This window comes from Papaver somniferum, unplaced genomic scaffold (genome assembly GCF_003573695.1).
Source record: "Papaver somniferum cultivar HN1 unplaced genomic scaffold, ASM357369v1 unplaced-scaffold_118, whole genome shotgun sequence".
NCBI classification, from domain to species: domain Eukaryota; kingdom Viridiplantae; phylum Streptophyta; class Magnoliopsida; order Ranunculales; family Papaveraceae; genus Papaver; species Papaver somniferum.
This window is the reverse complement of record NW_020620825.1, coordinates 14408796-14417039: the sequence shown is the minus strand read 5'-3', so window position 1 is coordinate 14417039 and position 8244 is coordinate 14408796.

The window sequence follows — 8244 nt, the reverse complement described above, 5'->3', positions numbered from 1 at the left end:
ATCTTAAGCAATTTCCGGCCAAGATTCCATGGGAATATTCTCAGAAATTCTAAACGCACAGAATTCGTCAACTTCGAGATAGATACTGGCTCCGAGATCGAAACCTTGCCAGGACCGGACCACTATAAGTCTGGAAATTCGTAAGAACGATGAATCGTTAACAGTTTTTGTCCAAGATTCCATGGGAATATTCTCAGAAACCCTAAACGCACACGAATTTGTCAACTTCGAGATAGATACTGGCTCCGAGATCGAAACCCGGCCAAGATCGGACAACTATAAGTCTGGAAATTCATAAGAACGATGAATCTTTAGCAGTTTCCGTCCAAGATTCCATGGGAATATTCTCAGAAACCCTAAACGCACACGAATTCGTCAACTTCGAGATAGATACTGTCTCCGAGATCGAAACCTGGCCAGGATCGGACCACTATAAGTCTGGAAATTCGTAAGAAAGATGAATCTTTAGCAGTTTCCAGGCTAGATTCCATGGGAATATTCTCAGAAACCCTAAACGAACACAAATTCGTCAACTTCGAGATAGATATTGGCTCCGAGATCGAAACCTGGCCAGGATCAGACCACTGTAAGTCTGGAAATTCGTAAGAACGATGAATCTTTAGCAGTTTCCGGGCTAGATTCCATGGGAATGTTAACGGAAACCCTAAACGCACACGAATTCGTTAACTTCGAGCCATATACTGGCTCCAAGATCGAAACCTGGCCAGGATCGGACCACTATAAGTCTGAAAATTCGTAAGAACGATGAATCTTTAGCAGTTTCTGTCCAAGATTCCATGGGAATATTCTCAGAAACCCTAAACGCATACGAATTCGTCAACTTCGAGATAGATACTGGCTCCGAGATCGAAATCTGGCCAGGATCGGACCACTATAAGTTTGGAAATTCATCAAAACGATGTATCTTTAGCAGTTTCTGAGATAGATTCCATGGGAATATTCTCATAAACCCTAAACGCACACGAATTCGTCAACTTTGATATAGATACTGGTTCCGAGATCGAAACCTGGCCAGGATCGGACCACTGTAAGTCTGGAAATTCGTAAGAACGATGAATCTTTAGCAGTTTCCGGCCAAGATTCCATGGGAATATTCTCAGAAACCCTAAGCGCACACGAATTCGTCAACTTCAAGATAGATACTGGCTCCGAGAACGAAACCTGGCTAGGATCAGACCACTATAAGTCTGGAAATTCGTAAGAACGATGAATCTTTAGCAGTTTCCGGCCAAGATTCCATGGGAATATTCTAAGAAACCCTAAACGCACACAAATTCGTCAACTTCGAGATAGATATTGGCTCCGAGATCGAAACCTGGCCAGGATCGGACCACTATAAGTCTGGAAATTCGTAAGAATGATGAATCTTTATTAATTTCCGGCCAAGATTCCATGGGAATATTCTCAGAAATTCTAAACGCACACGAATTCTTCAACTTCGAGATAAATACTGGCTCCGAGATCGAAACCTGGCCAGGATCGGACCACTATAAGTCTGGAAATTCATAAGAACGATAAATATATAGCAGTTTCCGGCCAAGATTCCATGGGAATATTCTCAGAAACCCTAACGCACACAAATTCGTCAACTTCGAGATAGATACTGGCTCCGAGATCGAAACCTGGCCAGGATCGGACCATTATAAGTCTGGAAATTCGTAAGAACGATGAATCGTTAACAGTTTTTGTCCAAGATTCCATGGGAATATTCTCAGAAACCCTAAACGCACACGAATTTGTCAACTTCGAGATAAATACTGGCTCCGAGATCGAAACCCGGCCAAGATCGGACAACTATAAGTCTAGAGATACGTAAGAACGATGAATTTTTAGCAGTTTCCGGGATAGATTCCATGGGAATATTCTCAGAAACCCTAAACGCACACGAATTCTTCAACTTCGAGATAGATATTGGCTCCGAGATCGAAACCTGGCCAGGATCGGACCACTATAAGTTTGGAAATTCGTAAGAACGATGATTCTTTAGCAGTTTCCGGGCTAGATTCCATGGGAATGTTCACGGAAACCCTAAACGCACATGAATTCGTTAACTTCGAGACAGATACTGGCTCCGAGATCGAAACCTGTGCAGGATCAAACCACTATAAGTCTGGAAATTCGTAAGAACGATGAATCTTTAGTAGTTTCCGGCCAAGATTCCATGGGAATATTCTCAGAAACCCTAAACGCACATGAATTCGTCAACTTCGAGATAGATACTGGCTCCGAGATCGAAACCTGGCCAGTATCGGCCCACTATAAGTCTGGAAATTATTCAGAACGATGAACCTTTAGCAGTTTCCGGCAAAGATTTCATGGGAATATTCTTAGATACCTAAACGCACACGAATTCGTCAACTTCGAGATAGATACTGGCTCCGAGATGGAAACCTGGCCAAGATCGGACCACTATAGTCTGGAAATTCATAAGAACGATGAATCTTTAGCAGTTTCCGGCCAAGATTTCATGGGAATATTCTCAGAAACCCTAAACGCACACGAATTCGTCAACTTCGAGATAGATACTGTCTCTGAGATCGAAACCTGGCTAGGATCGGACCACTATAAGTCTGGAAATTCGTAAGAAAGATGAATCTTTAGCAGTTTCCAGGCTAGATTCCATGGGAATATTATTAAAAACCCTAAACGCACACAAATTCGTCAACTTCGAGATAGATACTGGCTCCGAGATCGAAACCTGGCCAGGATCGGACCACTGTAAGTCTGGAAATTCGTAAGAACGATGAATCTTTAACAGTTTCCGGGCTAGATTCCATGGGAATGTTCACGGAAACCCTAAACGAACACGAATTCGTTAGCTTCGAGCCAGATACTGGCTCCGAGATCGACACCTGGCCAGGATCGGACCACTATAAGTCTGGAAATTCGTAAGAACGATGAATCTTTAGCAATTTCCAGGCTAGATTCCATGGGAATATTCTCAGAAACCCTAAACGCACACAAATTCGTCAACTTCGAGATAGATATTGGCTCCGAGATCGAAACCTGGCCAGGATCAGACCACTGTAAGTCTGGAAATTCGTAAGAACGATGAATCTTTAGCAGTTTCCGGGCTAGATTCCATGGGAATGTTAACGGAAACCCTAAACGCACACGAATTCGTTAACTTCGAGCCATATACTGGCTCCAAGATCGAAACCTGGCCAGGATCGGACCACTATAAGTCTGGAAATTCGTAAGAACGATGAATCTTTAGCAGTTTCTTTCCAAGATTCCATGGGAATATTCTCAGAAACCCTAAACGCATACGAATTCGTCAACTTCGAGATAGATACTGGCTCCGAGATCGAAATCTGGCCAGGATCGGACCACTATAAGTTTGGAAATTCATCAAAACGATGTATCTTTAGCAGTTTCTGAGATAGATTCCATGGGAATATTCTCATAAACCCTAAACGCACACGAATTCGTCAACTTTGAGATAGATACTGGTTCCGAGATCGAAACCTGGCCAGGATCGGACAACTATAAGTCTGGAAATTCGTAAGAACGATGAATCTTTAGCAGTTTCTGGACTAGATTACATGGGAATATTCTCAGAAACCCTAAACGCACACGAATTCGTCAACTTCGAGATAGATACTGGCTACGAGACCGAAACCTGGCTAGGATCGGACCACTGTAAGTCTGGAAATTCGTAAGAACGATGAATCTTTAGCAGTTTCCGGCCAAGATTCCATGGGAATATTCTCAGAAACCCTAAGCGCACACGAATTCGTCAACTTCGAGATAGATACTGGCTCCGAGAACGAAACCTGGCTAGGATCAGACCACTATAAGTCTGGAAATTCGTAAGAACGATGAATCTTTAGCAGTTTCCGGCCAAGATTCCATGGGAATATTCTCAGAAACCCTAAACGCACACAAATTCGTCAACTTCGAGATAGATATTGGCTCCGAGATCGAAACCTGGCCAGGATCGGACCACTATAAGTCTGGAAATTCGTAAGAACGATGAATCTTTAGCGATTTCCGGCCAAGATTCCATGGGAATATTCTCAGAAATTCTAAACGCACACGAATTCGTCAACTTAGAGAAAGATATTGGCTCCAAGATCGAAACCTGCCCAGGATCGGACCACTATAAGTCTGGAAATTCATAAGAACGATGAATCTTTAGCAGTTTCCGGCCAAGATTCCATGGGAATATTCTCAGAAACCCTTATCGCAGATGAATTCGTCAACTTCGAGATATATACTGTCTCCGAGATCGAAACCTGTGCAGGATCGAACCATTATAAGTCTGGAAATTCCTAAGAACGATAAATCTTTAGCAGTTTCCGGCCAAGATTCCATGGGAATATTCTCAGAAACCCTAACGCACACAAATTCGTCAACTTCGAGATAGATACTAGCTCGGAGATCGAAACCTGGCCAGGATCGGACCACTATAAGTCCGGAAATTCGTAAGAACGATGAATCTTAAGCAATTTCCGGCCAAGATTCCATGGGAATATTCTCAGAAATTCTAAACGCACAGAATTCGTCAACTTCGAGATAGATACTGGCTCCGAGATCGAAACCTTGCCAGGATCGGACCACTATAAGTCTGGAAATTCGTAAGAACGATGAATCGTTAACAGTTTTTGTCCAAGATTCCATGGGAATATTCTCAGAAACCCTAAACGCACACGAATTTGTCAACTTCGAGATAGATACTGGCTCCGAGATCGAAACCCGGCCAAGATCGGACAACTATAAGTCTAGAGATTCGTAAGAACGATGAATTTTTAGCAGTTTCCGGGATAGATTCCATGGGAATATTCTCAGAAACCTTAAACGCACACGAATTCTTCAACTTCGAGATAGATATTGGCTCCGAGATCGAAACCAGGCCAGGATCGGACCACTATAAGTTTGGAAATTCGTAAGAACGATGATTCTTTAGCAGTTTCCGGGCTAGATTACATGGGAATGTTCACGGAAACCCTAAACGCACATGAATTCGTTAACTTCGAGACAGATACTGGCTCCGAGATCGAAACCTGTGCAGGATCAAACCACTATAAGTCTGGAAATTCGTAAGAACGATGAATCTTTAGTAGTTTCCGGCCAAGATTCCATGGGAATATTCTCAGAAACCCTAAACGCACATGAATTCGTCAACTTCGAGATAGATACTGGCTCCGAGATCGAAACCTGGCCAGTATCGGCCCACTATAAGTCTGGAAATTATTCAGAACGATGAACCTTTAGCAGTTTCCGGCAAAGATTTCATGGGAATATTCTTAGATACCTAAACGCACACGAATTCGTCAACTTCGAGATAGATACTGGCTCCGAGATGGAAACCTGGCCAGGATCGGACCACTATAGTCTGGAAATTCATAATAACGATGAATCTTTAGCAGTTTCCGGCCAAGATTTCATGGGAATATTCTCAGAAACCCTAAACGCACACGAATTCGTCAACTTCGAGATAAATACTGTCTCTGAGATCGAAACCTGGCTAGGATCGGACCACTATAAGTCTGGAAATTCGTAAGAAAGATGAATCTTTAGCAGTTTCCAGGCTAGATTCCATGGGAATATTATTAAAAACCCTAAACGCACACAAATTCGTCAACTTCGAGATAGATACTGGCTCCGAGATCGAAACCTGGCCAGGATCGGACCACTGTAAGTCTGGAAATTCGTAAGAACGATGAATCTTTAACATTTTCTGGGCTAGATTCCATGGGAATGTTCACGGAAACCCTAAACGAACACGAATTCGTTAGCTTCGAGCCAGATACTGGCTCCGAGATCGACACCTGGCCAGGATCGGACCACTATAAGTCTGGAAATTCGTAAGAACGATGAATCTTTAGCAGTTTCTTTCCAAGATTCCATTGGAATATTCTCAGAAACCCTAAACGCATACGAATTCGTCAACTTCGAGATAGATACTGGCTCCGAGATTGAAATTTGGCCAGGATCGGACCACTATATGTTTGGAAATTCGTCAAAACGATGTATCTTTAGCAGTTTCCGGGATAGATTCCATGGGAATATTCTAAGAAACCCTAAACGCACACGAATTCGTCAACTTCGAGATAGATACTGGCTCCGAGATCGATACACGGCCAAGATCGGACAACTATAAGTCTAGAAATTCGTAAGAATGATGAATCTTTAGCAGTTTCCGGGCTAGATTCCATGGGAATATTCTCAGAAACCCTAAACGCACACGAATTCGTCAACTTCGAGATAGATACTGGCTCCGAGACCGAAACCTGGCCAGGATCGGACCACTGTAAGTCTGGAAATTCGTAAGAACGATGAATCTATAGCAGTTTCCCGCAAGATTCCATGGGAATATTCTCAGAAAACCTAAGCGCACACGAATTCGTCAACTTCGAGATAGATACTGGCTCCGAGAACGAAACCTGGCTAGGATCAGACCACTATAAGTCTGGAAATTCGTAAGAACGATGAATCTTTAGCAGTTTCCGGCCAAGATTCCATGGGAATATTCTTAGAAACCCTAAACGCACACAAATTCGTCAACTTCGAGATAGATATTGGCTCCGAGATCGAAACCTGGCCAGGATCGGACCACTATAAGTCTGGAAATTCGTAAGAATGATGAATCTTTATTAATTTCCGGCCAAGATTCCATGGGAATATTCTCAGAAATTCTAAACGCACACGAATTCGTCAACTTCGAGATAAATACTGGCTCCGAGATCGAAACCTGGCCAGGATCGGACCACTATAAGTCCGGAAATTCGTAAGAACGATGAATCTTAAGCAATTTCCGGCCAAGATTCCATGGGAATATTCTCAGAAACCCTAAACGCACACGAATTCGTCAACTTCGAGATAGATACTGGCTCCGAGATCGAAACCTGGCCAGGATCGGACCACTGTAAGTCTGGAAATTCGTAAGAACGATGAATCTTTAGCAGTTTCCGGCCAAGATTCCATGGGATTATTCTCAGAAACCCTAAGCGCACACGAATTCGTCAACTTCGAAATAGATACTGGCTCCGAGAACGAAACCTGGCTAGGATCAGACCACTATAAGTCTGGAAATTCGTAAGAACGATGAATCTTTAGCAGTTTCCGTCCAAGATTCCATGGGAATATTCTCAGAAACCCTAAACGCACACAAATTCGTCAACTTCGAGATAGATATTGGCTCCGAGATCGAAACCTGGCCAGGATCGGACCACTATAAGTCTGGAAATTCATAAGAACGATTAATCTTTAGCAGTTTCCAGGCTAGATTCCATGGGAATATTCTCAGAAACCCTAAACGCACACAAATTCGTCAACTTCGAGATAGATATTGGCTCCGAGATCGAAACCTGGCCAGGATCAGACCACTGTAAGTCTGGAAATTCGTAAGAACGATGAATCTTTAGCAGTTTCCGGGCTAGATTCCATGGGAATGTTAACGGAAACCCTAAACGCACACAAATTCGTCAACTTCGAGATAGATATTGGCTCCGAGATCGAAACCTGGCCAGGATCGGACCACTATAAGTCTGGAAATTCGTAAGAATGATGAATCTTTATTAATTTCCGGCAAAGATTCCATGGGAATATTCTCAGAAATTCTAAACGCACACGAATTCGTCAACTTCGAGATAAATACTGGCTCCAAGATCGAAACCTGGCCAGGATCGGACCACTATAAGTCTGGAAATTCATAAGAACGATAAATATTTAGCAGTTTCCGGCCAAGATTCCATGGGAATATTCTCAGAAACCCTAACGCACACGAATTCGTCAACTTCGAGATAGATACTAGATCGGAGATCGAAACCTGGCCAGGATCGGACCACTATAAGTCCGGAAATTCGTAAGAACGATGAATCTTAAGCAATTTCCGGCCAAGATTCCATGGGAATATTCTCAGAAATTCTAAACCCACAGAATTCGTCAACTTCGAGATAGATACTGGCTCCGAGATCGAAACCTTGCCAGGATCGGACCACTATAAGTCTGGAAATTCGTAAGAACGATGAATCGTTAACAGTTTTTGTCCAAGATTCCATGGGAATATTCTCAGAAACCCTAAACGCACACGAATTTGTCAACTTCGAGATAGATACTGGCTCCGAGATCGAAATCCGGCCAAGATCGGACAACTATAAGTCTAGATATTCGTAAGAACGATGAATCTTTAGCAGTTTCCGGGATAGATTCCATGGGAATATTCTCAGAAACCCTAACCGCACACGAATTCGTCAACTTCGAGATAGATATTGGCTC